Source organism: Bos indicus x Bos taurus, chromosome 26, assembly GCF_003369695.1.
Source record: "Bos indicus x Bos taurus breed Angus x Brahman F1 hybrid chromosome 26, Bos_hybrid_MaternalHap_v2.0, whole genome shotgun sequence".
Lineage (NCBI taxonomy): Eukaryota > Metazoa > Chordata > Mammalia > Artiodactyla > Bovidae > Bos > Bos indicus x Bos taurus.
In genome coordinates this window covers 26,381,698-26,397,195 of record NC_040101.1, presented here as the reverse complement: position 1 = coordinate 26,397,195, position 15,498 = coordinate 26,381,698, and the positions used below count along the sequence as shown (strand labels likewise).

The window sequence follows — 15,498 nt, the reverse complement described above, 5'->3', positions numbered from 1 at the left end:
TGCTCCCCCTCGGCAACCACACATCTATTCTCTACGTCTGAGTATATTTCTCTTTCGTGGATACGTTCACTTGTGTTGTATTTTAGATTCCACATATAAGTAATTTCATATGGTATTTGACTTTCTCTTTCTGACTTACTTAGCTTATGTGGTAATCTCTAGGTCATTCATGTTGCTGAAGATGGAATTATTTCAATCGTTTTTATTGCTGTGTTGTAGTCCAATGTGTATATATGTATATATGTGGCACATCTTCTTTATTCATTCTTCTGTTTATGAACACTTAGGTTGCTTCCGTGACTTGGGTATTGTAAGTAGTCATGCTGAGAACATTGGTGTGCGTGTATCTTTCTGAATTAGAATTTTCATCTTTTCCAGGTGTACGCCCAGGAGTGAGATTGTGGGATCATATGGTAGCTCTATTTTTAGTTTTTTAAGGAACCTCCATATTGTTCTTCACAGTAGCTGCATCAATTTACATTCCCACCAATAGTGTAGGAGGGTTCCCTTTTCTCCATACCCTTTCTAGCACTTATTATTTGTAGACTTTTTTGATGATGGCCATTCTGACTCGGTTTTAGAAAAGGCAGAGGAACCAGAGATCAAATTGCCAACATTTATTGGATCATTGAAAAGGCAAGAGAGTTCCAGAAAAGCATCGACTTCTGCTTTATTGACATTAACAAAACCCTTGACTGTGTGGATCACAACAAACTGTGGAAAATTCTGAATACCAGACCACCTGACCTGCTTCTTGAGAAATCTGTATGAAGGTCAGGAAGCAACAGTTAGAACTGAACATGGAACAACAGACTGGTTCCAAATAGGAAAAGGAGTACGTCAAGGCTGTATATTGTCACCCTGCTTATTTAACTTCTATGCAGAGTACATCATGAGAAACACTGGGCTGGAAGAAACACAAGCTGGAATCAAGATTGCCAGGAGAAATATCAATAACCTCAGATATGCAGATAATGCCACCCTTATGGCAGAAAGCGAAGAAGAACTGAAGAGCCTCTTGTGAAAATGAAAGAGGAGAGTGAAAAAGTTGGCTTAAAGCTCAACATTCAGAAAACGAAGATAATGGCATCTGGTCCCATCACTTCATGGCAAATACATGGGGAAACAGTGGAAACAGTGACAGATTTTAGTGTTTGGGGCTCCAAAATCACTGCAGATGGTGACTGTGGCCATGAAATTAAAAGACACTTACTCCTTGGAAGGAAAGTTATGACCAACCTAGACAGCATATTAAAAAGCAGAGACATTACTTTGCCAACAAATGTTCATCTAGTCAAGGCTATGGTTTTTCCAGTAGTCATGTATGGATGTGAGAGTTGAACTATATAAAGAAAGCTAAGCGCTGAAGAATTGATGCTTTTTTTTTATTTCTAATATAATTTTATTTTTTATTTTTTAAAAAATATATAAATTTATTTATTTTAATTGGAGGTTAATTACTTTACAGTATTGTATTGGTTTTGCCATACATCAACATGAATCCACCACAGGTATACACGTGTTCCCCATCCTGAACCCCCCTCCCTCCTCCCTCCCCGTAGTACCATCCCTCTGGGTCATCTCAGTGCACCAGCCCCAAGAATTCAGGTTTGATGCAGGATACAGAATTGATGCTTTTGAACTGTGGTGTTGGAGAAGACCCTTGAGAGTCCTTTGGACTGCAAGGAGATCCAACCAGTCCATCCTAAAAGAGATCAGTCCTGGGTGTTCATTGGAAGGACTGATGTTGAAACTAAACTCCAATACTTTGGCCACCTGATGCAAACAGCTGACTCATTTGAAAAGGCCCTGATGCTGGAAAAGATTGAGGGCAGGAGGAGAAGGGGATGGCAGAGGATGAGATGGTTGGATGGCATTACCGACTCAATGGGCATGAGTTTGGGTAAACTCCAGGAGTTGATGATGGACAGGGGGGCCTGGTGTGCTGCAGTCCATGGGGTCACAAAGAGTTGGATATGACTGAGCGACTGAACTGATTCTGACTTGTGTGAGGCAGTACTTCATTTTAGTTTTGATTTTCACTTCTCTAATAGTTAGCAATGTTGAGCATCTTTTTATGTGCCTATTGGCCAGCTGTCCTTTTTTTTTTTTTTAAATTGACCTGTTTGTATAGTTTGGAGATTAAGCTCTTGTTGGTCTCATCGTTTGCAAACATTTTCTCCCATGCCATAGGCCGTCTTTTTGTTTCATTTGTGGTTTCGTTTCCTGTGCAGAAGCCTTTAAGTTCGATTAGGCCGCATTTGTTTCTTTTTGCTTTTATTTCCTTTTGGCTTGGGAGACTGACCTAAGAGAACATTGCCCTGATTTATGTCAGAGAATGTTTTGCCTATGATCTCTTCTAGGAGTTTTATGATGTCATGGCTCATATTTAAGTCTTTAGCTATTTTATTTTTGTGTATGGTGTGAGGGTGTATTCTAATTTCATTGCTTTTCATGTGACTCCAGTTTTCCAACACCATTTGCTAAAGAGATTGTCTTTTCTCCATTGTGTTTTCTTATCTCCTTTGTTGAAGACTGATTGACTATAGGTGTGTGCGGTTATTTCAGAGCTGTCTATTCTGTTCCACGGATTCATAGTTCTGTTTTTGTGCCCAAAATATATGCTGTTTTGATTGTGTATGTTGTTACATTTATGTTTTCCACAGATTTGTTAGGTTCTGTTCATTTTTCTTCATTATTTTTTCCCTACTCCTCAGACTAGATAATTTCAGTTTACCTATGTTCAAGTTCACTGATTTCTTTCTTTTCTTTTTTTACTAAAATCTATGATTAAAACCCTGTAGTAAGTTTTTGGTTTCAGTTATATTATCAGTTCCAGAATTTGCTCGGCACCTTTCTGTGATGTCTGTCTGTTCCTTTTGAAACCTACCTGTACGGAGTGTCATGGACAATAAGAATGCACACAGCTCATGGTTGCTTTTGAATTTTGATAAATGCACACGGCATTGGTACTCTCTTTTGAATGGCGACCACAGTCCAAATGGATGTGACCTCTGTGGCCCTGATGTGATACAGCCTGAAGGACAGCTAGGTGCCCCCTGACCTCTGGTGGGATGAGCATCCATCTAAAATTACAGCCAAGCCTTTGCTAGTGTCTCAGGAAGAAGCACCTCTTTATAGCTGGTCATGAGCCTTTAATATATTACCCTTAAATCATTTAAAACTGGACTAGCCTGAGCAGCAGTGAATATGCCAGTGCAGCTGGGAGCAATCTCGGGCAGGCCCAGCGAGATGGCCGAGATGATCTAATAGATCTTGCTTCCTCTCCAACAGCCTATCACCCCGCCTCTCTCCTCCTTATTAAACCAAAGCTCCCCACTCACAGGAAATAAAACGGCTACCCGATATTTATATATCTTCAGAGTGTAGTGTAATTCAGAAACCAGGGAGAATGGTTTAAAACTATTTATTGAAAAGGAGACTGTTTCTTGCATGAAATAATCTTATTGGAAAAGTTACCTTTTCACATCCACGGCACTCGGAAAATCTAGATCATTTGTAAAGCAAAGGGCACAACAGAAATTGATTTTTGTTGGCATGAGGTTGGTCTTTGTACTTTGATTAGTGGCTTGAAGCTGGTGAGTCATGTGATGTTCTGATATTTTGGGGGAGGGTATTCAGACTGAGATCATAAGCCTTTTTGACCTTGACTTTGAGCAGAGTATTGCGGGAAGTCTTATGTCACCCCTAAGTCTCTGGCTGTTTGCAACCTTATGCTATCTTTTGGATTAATCTCTTGCATTAAGCAGGCCTCTTCCCTCCCTCACTGTGACATTCCTAGACTCTACAGTTTTGGATGGTTTTGTAACATCTACAGGGGAAAGCCCACATCCGTCATTCTAGCCTTCTTGCTCCTCTAAGCTCTAACTGGATCTGACTTCACTTTCAGCCTTCTTGCTCTCTTGCCTCCATGGTGTGAACCCTCTGCTACCTTCACCCTCTCTCGCTGCTCAGCATAACTCTGGGCACATCTCACCTACTTCAGGATTCAAGCTTCTGTGTGGCCTGTGTGCTCTGAGATATCTACTCCTTTTCCAGGTATGTGTCCAAGGTGGTCTCAGAAGCTCCACCCTACCCCCTGTTGCCTACCAGTGGAGCTTCTCAGCTCTCTATGAGCTCAGTATCCTCTGAAATTGACATTGTACCTGCCATCAACTCAGCATAGATCAAGTACCCGAAATATCTCATGTTGATGGTGTGTACATTGACCTCATGGAAATTCAGTTTTACCTGCTGGAGAGAGGGAGAAGAGGAGAAGGATGGGAAGAAAGGTTTTGTGTGTGTTAGTTGCTTAGTTGTGTCTGACTCTTTGCAAACCCATAGACTTTAGCCTGCCAGGCTCCTCTGTCCATGGGATTTCTCAGGCAAGAATACTGGAGTGGGTTGCCATTTCCTTTTCCAGGAAAGAGTTTACTTACCCCCAAATTTATATATTGAGGCCCTAACCACAACACCTTAGAATTTGACTGTATTTGGAGATAGGGCCTTTAAAGAAATGATTAAGATAAAACGAGGCTGTTTAGGTGGGCTTAATCCAGTCTGACTGGTGTCCTTACAAGAAGAGGTAATTAGGCAGACATCTGTAAGCTAAGGAGAGAGGCCTCGGGAGAAACCAAATCTGCCAACACCTTGATTGTGAATTTCCAGCCTCCAGAACTTTGAGAAAATAAATTTTATTATTTAATCCACCCAATCTGTAGCATTTTGTTCCAGCAGCCTGAGCAGACTAGTACACTCACTGCCCTCTCTAAATTAGTTCTCCCAAAGCAGAACCATCTCCTACTCATCCAGGTTTCCCAGGGAGTTCAAATGCAGAAGCTGTCTCTGGCTTCTGTGGTCACTTGAGATATGGTCATCCAGGGAAAGAGGGGAGAACCAGAGAGAAGAGGCTTGGAGAAGAGGTTGCATCCTCCATTTACATGGATGGAGGAAGGGAGCAAAGCCAGAGAGGCTGAAGAAGAACCAGGAGAAAGGTCTCAGAAGCTAAGGAAAGGGTTTCAAGAACAACACGGAGATCATCAACGCCAAGTGCTGCAAAAGGTCAAGCTGGACAAGACATGAGAAAAGGCTTCGGGATAGGTAGGTAGATGGCAGGTGGGTGAACCCAGGGAAGCAGGGCTGGTTTGGTTGCCAGAGGTGAAAAAGAGTGAATGGTGAGAGAATGTTGAAATGGCTGTAGACCAGATTCTTAGTCTTGACCCTACTGACATGTTGGACTGGGTAACACTTAGTTGTGGGGGGCTGTCCTGGCTACGGTGGATGTTTATCAGTATCCGTGGCCTCAGATCATCAGATGTCATTAGCAACCCGCCCACCTCCAGCTGTGACAATCCCAAAGGTCTGCAAACATTGCACAATGTTCCCTGGGGGCAACATTGCCCCTCAGGGAGAGGTTGAGAATCACTCTGTACACCGGCCTTCTTCCAAATTAGTTGCCCTGGAGATGCTCCTGTGAAAAAAGGCTGCATGGTCATTGTCAAACACAGGTGGACAATGCTGGCGGAAACAGGTTCATCCGCTGTAGGAACACTCAGAGCCTTATGACACCAAGATGCACTGTAGCTCTCTTTCACACTGTGAAAGACTAGCTTGGAAGCAGGGATACCTGAACATTTTTATAGGACAGTGTTACATGGACCGCAAGGAGTGTTCTGGCGAGTATACTTTGGGAGACACTACTACAGACAGTGTTTAGGGGAAGAAGTGACCTAACGTGCCCACCGTCACTCAGGTAGTCAGCCCTGGAGGGCAGAGGGGGGCCTAGACTGTTTCTGCGGTCAATCCCAGTGCTTCCCTCTCCACTGTTCACTAGGAGCTCACAACCCCTGCCGGCCCCATCTCGCAGCACAGGGCACATTCACCCCTGACTCCGCATGGGCCAAAGCTGAGATGGTTTCCCTTCACCTCTTCTCAGGCACTCAGAGGGCCTCAGGCTCTCCACAGGCGGGTTACTTTCAGGGGTCTCTCCAGCTCATCGAGCCAGGGTGACACTTAGGAGCGGGTTCCAGCGAAACCTGTAGGCTCAAAGGACGGAGCATCTGAGCAGGAAGGCTGCGTCCCCACAGGGCTCTTGTTTGGACGGGGCACCGTCGGGGACTCACGGCATGCTCTGCGACAGGGCTGTTCTGTTTGCCACCGAACCAACGTTTACTGAAAGCCTTCTCTGTGGGGTCTCTCAGAGGCCTTTCAATTCTCTCTTCTAGCAAAGAAAGGGGTTCATGTAAGAATCTGTCAGACTCTGCCCAGCAGCAACTTCTGTTTTGTTCTTCCCTCTGCAAGGGCCAGGCAAAGCCCCATCAAGGCAGTGATGTCAGGGAACAGGCACTGACAATGAATGAATGAGTTCTAACCAAAAGTTCTGAAAGAAGAGGGGGATCCAGCCTGGATTTTTCTCTCTCTTATCTTATGGGTTGGCTTTTAATGAGGGATTGCTTATTTGCTCTTTGGGAACTTTATTTATTGTGAGTTCTGTGTGGCAAGCACTTTTTGAGGACAGTGGGGAAAGCAGTGAGGATGAGGGTTGAGGGTGAGGCAAGGGAAAGTCGAGGTCTTTTGAAAGCATAGATTACTTCTCAGCAGCTCGCAGGGATAAGCCCTCGGAGAGCCAGGGTTCACTGCTGTAACTTCCCTCCATTATGGACTGAGAGTCCTCTCAAGGCCTCCGCTCTGTGTAGGGGCACCCCAGGGTGACCAGCTCAGAGCACCTGCTTGACTCTGGGTGATGCAGTCAAGGTGAGTGCCACTCTGCCTTCTGAGGCAGCACCTCCGGGTTCCTGGCCTGCAGATCAGAGCATCCTGCAGGGAGTCCTAAAACAGGCCTTCTCCCCAGTGTCTCTGTCAGACACAGAGAGGCAGCTTGACAATTCTCCCATCCATCTGTGACAAGCCATTGGTACCCTGTGCCTGGGGTGGACTTCTGATCTCAGCATGGGGCTTACTGATGATCCGAAGTCTGCCGTTCTCACCGAGAGCCAGCGGGACACGGTCAGATCACTGTTTGAACATGACAAAGGGATGATCTGTGCTCATGCTTATCCCGTGGTTTCAAAGGCAGCCGTCTAATGTGTAAGAGCGCAGAGACATTACAGAGAACAAACGATCTGGTGGAGACTAGAAGTGATGGGCACCACCATGATTTGCTACCTAGTAGACAGACTATTTTTTATGGCTCAGGTGCATAGCTTTAAAAGACTCCGAAACTGTAGGTAAGATTTGGAAAGTCTCAACTGTGCTCCACATTTGTGAAGTAATCCCCTATGCTGGTGACATTTTTGTAAGAAGATGGTCTCCTTGTCATCACCAGATTGTCCCTTAAATTAGTTGAGGCCTGGGGGCCTTAAATTAAAAGCAAGAAATTACAATGCAGCAGATTGAATTTAGGTTCATGTGCTGTGTTTGAAATACATGAGCGGCTGTTGAAAACATAATTTTAAATGAATAGTGGGTTCTTTATGCAGCACCCCCCAAATGTCAGATTATTTGCATTGAAAGCCCAGTTTCCACCCAGTTAGTGCTGTGAAAAGAAGGTCTTTCCATCCCTTAACCATTACCATGGCTCTCTGTCCAAGCCAGCTGGACCTGGCAGGGCCACCCTGGAGCCTGTGCTGATGCCAGTCCACCTGCTGGAAACTATTCCTAAATTCCTAAGTCAGACAAGGCGGATCTAGCCCTTTGGGGTCCCATCCCCCTCTTGGCCATCAGCAAGAGAGGTGCTCAAGGAGGAGTGAGAACTGGAAATCTTTACCAGCCTAGGGCTCAGGATCCTCCCTTTCTTCCGAGTCTCAGGGTGCTTGGAAGGCAACATTAAAGCCTACCGCTTCATCCTGCATTGTCAGTGAGGCTGTGCTTTCTGGGCAAGGGTCCACTCCTTCATGCAGCAATTTTTAACCCTGGATGCATATCAGGGGGCTTCCTGGGTGGTGCCAGTGCATGAGAAAAAGAGATGTGGGTTCAGTCCCTGGGTTGGGAAGATCCCTTGGAGGAGGGCATGGCAACCCACTCCAGTATTCTTGCCTGGAGAATCCTAAGGACAGAGGAGCCTGTGAGCTGCAGTCCATAGCGTGGCAAAGAGTCAGACACGACTGAAATGACTTAGCATGCACACATGTATATTGGGAGCTTTGGAAAAATACTGATGCCCAGGCCCTTACCCCTAGAAAGTTCGATGTAATAGCTCTGGGATGGGTCCTGAGGACTGATTGTGTGTGTATGTTTGTGTGTGTGTATGTGTGCATAAGCTTCTCAGTTTATTCTAATGTCCAACCAGAGTTAAGAACTGTTGGTTTGAGGGAAAAGGTTATCCATTTTCACTGTTAGAAGCAGGCATGTTTTCTTTATTCAGTTTAAGCAATGTGATGGGCAGACAATGCAAAATTAGCTGTGCACAGAGGGATTTCAAGACTCTAGGCACTTACGACAAAGTGAGCCATGACCTTTTCCCACTGTAGTCAAAATAAGAGAGATGAAAAAGCTCAGGCTTACAGAGGACAAGAATAGGGTCTTCAGGGGCTTGGGCAGGACTAGAAAGTAAGCAGCTTCAGAGCTAGAGGCTTGTAGAGTTGCACACATTTCCTCAAAGTCAAATTCATTTATTCCTTCAAATTCACTCACTCTCAGTCATGCACTGCCTATTTCTTAAGTACCTGTTGGTGTCCAACAGTTTAATAAGTTCCAGGGGTGCAAAGATGAATATTTTAAAGTTAGGGGCTCTAGACGTATTGGAAACACAGGAGATTACGGTTAGTTTTCTTAATCACAGATTCTTGGCTTTTCATCTGGGCAAATGCCAGAACCCAACATCTGCCTTTGAATTTCCCCAGGACGGTGACAACACCACCCGCCCCCGCCCCCCCCCCCCCCCCGCCCCCCGCCCCCTAACCACCACGACCTTTCTGCTTCACCACTTGCAACAGCTTGCTGCTGACGTTTTCTCCAGGACGTTTCTGTATGACGATGAGTGGCATATGGGCACCTCTTTGTCAGACACACATCACCCCCAATCCATCCTCCTCCCCATCCTGCCTGACTCATTCGGTGATTCCAGAAAACTCGTATGAATAGCAAGGGTGTGGGGACAGGAGAAACGTTTAGAATATATCAAGGTTGAATGCTGGAATACACACACACACACACACACACACACACACACACACGCACACACACACGCATACATACATACATTCAGTAGATCCAGTACTCAGTCTCCATCTCATGGTTACTTCACACTTACTTGGGTGGTTGGGCTGGAGTTATTACCCTTATTTTAGGAAACAGGAATCTGAGACTCAGATGCTGGCTGGAAAGGATTTTGATCTGGATTCCTCCCCCTGTGGATGGTGGATATATATATATCCACCATAGAGATCTATCTATCTATATCTATCTATCTATATCTATCTATCTATCTATATCTATCTATCTATATCTATCTATCTATCTATATCTATCTATATCTATCTATCTATCTATCTATATATCTAGGATTGGTACCTGAAAGTACTTCCCTCCCCAGCTTGAAGCTCCCCATTGTAGAGACCCCAGAGCAGCCTTCTCCTTCTCCAAAAGCAACAGAAAAGCCTACCTTCTTATGGGCACATCTCAGCCGGCTAACTAGCTGTGACCACAAGAGGGCACCAAAGAGTTTCCATTACTTCCGCCTGCCTTACTTTTCTGCTGCGTAGTGAATAGGGACACGGTTAGAAAATACCGTGAATTTAGAAAAAGGGATGATGTTGGGAGGTAAGGCTTAAGCCCCAGGTAGAAAACGTGACTAGAGAGCAGAGATGATGCACTTAGTTTCTGCTTTGGTTGGAGAAGTGGGCAAGTGCTACTGGGCAGTATAGATGTCTGATCACTATCAGGACGACTGTGAGCACGCGCCCGGGGAATGCTTCCATTCTTCCTTAAGAAGCACAGGAAGTTGGAGAGTAACATACAATATATGAAGGAGGCATTTGTTCATGGAGAGTGTGGTAGGACGTTAAGCATGAAGGGTGAGCTGAGGATTAGCAGGACTACGTGGATCACAGGAGGGAGTCCGGATTTTATTTCAAGTGCTGGGAGAGTCACTGGGGACATCAAGCCAGGGAGGGAGTGGTGTACTTGTTCCACTGTCTCCTCTGGAGGACGGGAAGCTGGGGCCATGGGCATGGACACATCAGAGAGGCTGATTCCGGAGACACTGGGGTGGGGAAGAGAGCACGTGCACGCGGGACCTCTGTGGGAGTCAGAATCTGCAGGATTCACTGGTGGATGGTCAGGGGGATGAGCGAGCGCAGGGCGTCAAAGATGACGCTGCCGCCTGGGTCTGGATCTGGATCTGTGCCCTGGCTGGGTGGGTACTTAGTCCCTCAGTCGTGGCCAACTCTTTGCGACCCTATGGACTGTAGCCTAGGCTCCTCTGTGCATGGGATTCTCCAGGCAAGAATACTGAAGTGGATTGCCATGCCCTCCTGAAGGGGATCTTCCAAACCCAGGGATCAAACCCAGGTCTCCCGCATTGCAAGCAGGTTCTTTACTGACTGAGCTACTAGAGAAGCCCTGGCTGGGTGGGGATGAGATTTATTGTGGAGAAGGGCTGTGGGAGGGTGAAGCTGGGCAGAATGTGGGGCTTATGGCTGACCCCTGGGGTTGCAGACAGGGCTGCCAGGTCCTCTGATCAGAGGGTTCTGGGTGGTTCTGGGTGCAGGGAATGGGGGCTGGAGTGTGAGTAAAGGCAGGACAAAAGGTCTGAGGGGCTCATTAGCGGCTAAATGTGGTCATGAGCTGAGGATCAAGAGGCTGAGCGAGGGGTCTTATTGAGAGGAGAGACCTAGCTGGAGGGAGGAGAGGGGTGCAGACAGAGTGAGGCAGGTGGCTATAGATTGACAGGGAGGTCTCCCCAAGGATAGATGGGGAACCTAGGGAAACCTTCCTGGGGCCCTTTCGATGGGCAGTGTTCTCTGTCCTCCTCCCAGACTGGCCCTTCTGGGGCAGAATAATCTCACATGTAAGCACTTGAAGGGGGGTCTGGAAGCGAAGCTTTGCATCTGCATCTGATTTGTTCTGGATGACCAACCAGGCAGCTTTGGACAGAGCAGGGATCCTCTTGGATGGTGATGAATTCTAACTCAAGTAGGTGCTAAAATGCTGAACCTGCTTATACTTCAGAAAAACAGGGTGTGAGAACAGGAGGCCTAAAAGGAGGAAGCCAGAAGTTATTTCTGGGCCCTGAGATTTGCAGAGTAGCTTCAGAAAAAGGAAGGCACAGGGTTGTTCTGTTCAGACAGAAAAAAAAGCCTAAAAAGAAAATAGGATGGGAGATTATGTGGAGATGGGCGTGTTAGGGCCTCCTTAAACCAGACCCTGCTAAAACCTGTCCAGTCAGCAGGAAGGACACATCCACGGGCTGCCCAGGCTCACCCTGTGTGTCTGGTGGAGTCTCTGTTACTCTCCATTCTGCAGAAGTCTGCTGGCCTTTGTTCCTTAATGTCTGTGGGTGAGGAATAAAATCAAGGTCCCCATCAGAGCCTGGGCCCTGAATGGCCCTCTGAGCACTTAGCTATCTTGATCCCCTGAGTCAGTGGTGCTGGCCCTACCACTGCAAGGGTGATTTCAATCTGCCCATCTCAGCTCCTTTCTTGGGTGGTTATGGGGCTGCTCCTTGTGTTCTTCCTTTGCCTTACCTTAAATCTGTTGGGGAAAACCACAGTCAGAAATTGGTGACTCAGGCAAGTAAAGAGTCTGTGTGTAATGTAAGAGTCATGGGTTTGATCCCTGGAGGGGAAGATCCTCTGGAAAAGGGAATGGCTACCCACTCCAGTATTCTTGCCTGGAGAATCGCAAGGACAGAGGATCCTGGCAGGCCATAGTCCATAGGATCACAAAGAGTTGGACATGACTGAGCGATTAACACTTTGACTTATCCTGAGAACACTTGGTAAGATGTGAGCAGGAAGCAGACCCCTGGGAAGTGGGAAGTGGATTTAAGGTGCTGTTTCAAGCAGGGAACAGGGACTGGGATAGGGGCTCCAGAGGAGAAAGCAGAGCCACCAGCAGCTTCCTAAGGGGTCAAAAAGCTGGGGTGTCCTCTGTAGGTACCTGGGAGGGCTGTCCTCTCCCTCCTACTAAGGTCACCTTGAAGCAGGCTGTGTTTTGCCCACCTGAGTGGGACAGAGATGGAGAATGAAGAAGGACAGAGGCATTTTGCACCCGAAGGATGCCCCAGGGACTCTAAATAGCCATCCTGTAGTGATGTCGGCTGCTCCCAAAATAACGGAGTGCACACATCACTGCAAAAGACGTTTTTCAGGAGAATGTCATCTCCGTTCAAGCTAGCTAGGGCCATTGTGTACCCAGAGAGGAAGCAAGATAGATAAATATTTGGGGGAATGAGTGTGTGGGAGAGATGAGCTGTCAGGGCGAGTGAACATTAGGTAGAATGGATTGCGTTTTCTTTCAGCTTTCCCCTAGCTCAGTAACAAGATCGCTCCTGGGTCTGGGTTTCCTGGTACGCATCTCCCCAGTGCCATTCATATTCATTGAGTTCCTTCCAATCATTGTCACTTGGGGAAGGAAAGGTGGGCAGAGAGCAGGGGAGCACATTTCCTCTGGGGAAGCGGGGAGAGGAGGTGGGTCTTGCCTTAAAGACTCATGATCTGTCAGTTGTCCCAACATTAGACACAGAGCAGACAGGTGAAGGGAAAGAGTGTGCAAGTCAGTGAAAGTTTCAGCTGCCCAGTCATGTCCGACTCTTTGCGACCCCGTGGACTGTAGCTCTCCAGGCTCCTCTGTCCATGGGATTCTCCAGACAAGCATGCTGGAGTGGGTAGCCAATCCCTTCTCCAGGAGATCTTCCTGACCCAGGGATCAAACCTGGATCTCCCATGTCGTAGGCAGATTCTTTACCGTCTGAGTCACCAGGGAACCCCCGTGTATGTCAGGTGCTCCTTTTATTTAAAGGGCACGAGGAGTCGAGAATGTTTGAGTCAGATCGTAAGTCTCAGACACATGGGGGATTTCAAACCATTTGTTAATCTTTGTCAGGTAACCTTTTGGATCCTTGCTAACTTTCCTGGCCTGGTTATTTATTTTCTTGTTGCTGGTGTTTGGTCATTAAGTTGTGTCTGACTCTTCCAAGTGCACCCCGTGGACTGCAGCACACCAGGCTCCTCTCTCCATGGGATTTCCCAGGCAAGAGTACTGGAGTGGTTTCCACTTCCTTCTCCATTGTTTATTTTTATTGATGTCTAATTCACACACCATAAAATTCACCCACTGTGCATGTACAATTCAATGAGTTTTAGTAAATGTAGAGCGTTGTACAGCTACCCCTGCAAACCTGTTTCAACACAATGTTGTTTTCATCATCTTGTTTCTCTGAATGATTACCTCCCCAGATTATTAAAGGAGATTGTAAGGTTTGGGACAAAGCTGCACAGCCATTCTTAGGAGAAGAGTGAACCTAAGCCATGGAGGTGGTGGAGCAACATGGATGGAAATGTTCCCTCTGGGAAGGAACAATGTGTTTGAACCTTATCACAGGAATCATCACATCAGCAGTAACTCAGTGAGCTGGGTGGCCTTGTTATTCCCGTTTTACAGATGGAGAAAACGGAAGAGGCTGAGTCGCTTGTACAAAGTGTCACTGCCAGGGAGTGGCTGAGCTGGGATTTGAACCTGTACCTGTCTGCCTGCAGAGTCTGCATGTTCAAACTGCTATAGTGGGGGGCATTGAAGACTCCAGTCTAGAGCATAGACTGAACTGTAAGATGATGACCTAAAATGCATCAGATCCTGACTGCACACTCAAAACCTCTAATTCTGTGACTCTTATCCAAGTTGTGTCTATTAAAGAGGAAAATGAGCTTCTGCCCCTAATTGATTCTAATTCTCCCCCACCCCCGGGTTCACTGTCATTTTGGCCACACTTGGAAAGATGAACACTAACCACTAGAATTTGCTCTCTGAGGATCCTGCTCTGACTCTCAAGCGGGAGAAGGCACCCGATGTCTGGTTCCTTCGCCTGCGCTGAGGAATAAAGGAACCTGAAAATACACTGCCATTTCAAAAAGAGCCTGCCTGCCACAAAGGTAATAGTGTTTGATGATGCCACTATCTTTCTTTCTCCCTTTCAAAATCAATCTTTAGATGGTCAGCCTGAAAACCAAGAGCCACCATCTTCTAAAGGTATGCCAGGGGTCAGAAACAGGATGCTACACAACACTTAGCATGTGAAATATGAGTTATCTGTGCGGGCATATATGAAAAGAAAGGAAAACCTAACAACAGCCGTCCTGTTGAGTTTTGAAATGTAAATGTTTGCTAATGGTTTGCCGAAGAAGACAGCTTCACTTGGGCTGAGAGCTGTGTGTAAAGAAGCATTAAAATGCATCATTTGCTCAGGGCTAAAAGTCATCAGCTTGTGATATTAATGCCCTTTAAAAAATAATTTGTCGGCATGAAATCAGAGCATGCCTTGTGCAAAGCATTGGCTCTTGTCAATTTCCTCATGGATCTACTGAATTGTAATTGCATTTAGATCTTGCCCAGAATGAAAGAGTTCTCTCTCTCTCTTTTTATTTTTAATCTCCACCTCTTTGTGTGTGCGTGTATGTGTGTGTGTCTGCTGGAAGACAGCCAAGGAGGTTAACTAATTTCATCTAGGGTAAAGGACCCCTGCCCTGCAGGCTGGAAACGTGCTGGGCAATAGATGGTCACAGGTTTTTACTGCTGCTCCTTCTCCATCCTCAGCTCTCAGTTTCCCAGTAGGGCTTATGGGGGTGATTGCTGGGAAACGATAAAGGCTTAGGAGCTCCTGTGACGGCATCCACACAGATCGGCTATCTTTATTAAGGCTGCTCTGGCTACAAGTGACAAAAACCTTCCTCAAACTGGCTGAGGCAGCAAAAGAGGACATAGGAGTGTGACTCACGGCGGCCAGGGACCCAGGGACAGGAGGTGAAAGTTTATCACACCTGGAAACAGGCTCAGTGGTACCAAGACTCTTATCTCTCTGGGGAGTGTCTGGATTGGGCTGTGGCCTCAGACTGCTCCTGGTATGGGGGCTGCATGGTGGTGGGGGGTGGAAGGGGAAATAGAGGGGCAGATGAAGAGGTTGATTCTATGGAGCACCGCCTCATCTGAAGCAGCCCCACTTCTCCTGTGGCATGCCATCTGAGATAACGATTCTGTTATGAAGAAAGAAATTGAAGATGACTGGGGCAGTTAATTCCTTGGCCTCCTCACTGATGCTATGGTTTTGATGCATCAGCCTGCAGGAGACATCCGTGAAAAGCATTCCAGTGACATAATATGAGCAGCAGACACCTGCCCCACCAGACAGTCACCTCTCCACTGTGTGGTTGTTCGTGCAGCTGCCCCGAGCACCTCTGAGGTGCTGACCTCCCGTGAAGTGCTAGGGTAACACAGATGAGTCACAGCACCGGCCATCACGGTGCTTCTTATCTAGTGATTCTGGAAGCCTGCGTGTTCCTAGGG

The 15,498-nt window shown here is 46.7% G+C and overlaps 1 long non-coding RNA gene across 1 annotated transcript; it reads left to right on the top strand.

The window, feature by feature from the left end:
- Nucleotides 1–2,443: 2,443 nt before the first annotated feature.
- Nucleotides 2,444–13,878, top strand: LOC113884603. Its single transcript, XR_003508928.1, has 2 exons — nucleotides 2,444–4,059; nucleotides 13,603–13,878. It is a non-coding gene; the product is annotated as an uncharacterized LOC113884603 (long non-coding RNA).
- The last annotated feature ends 1,620 nt before the right edge of the window (nucleotides 13,879–15,498 follow it).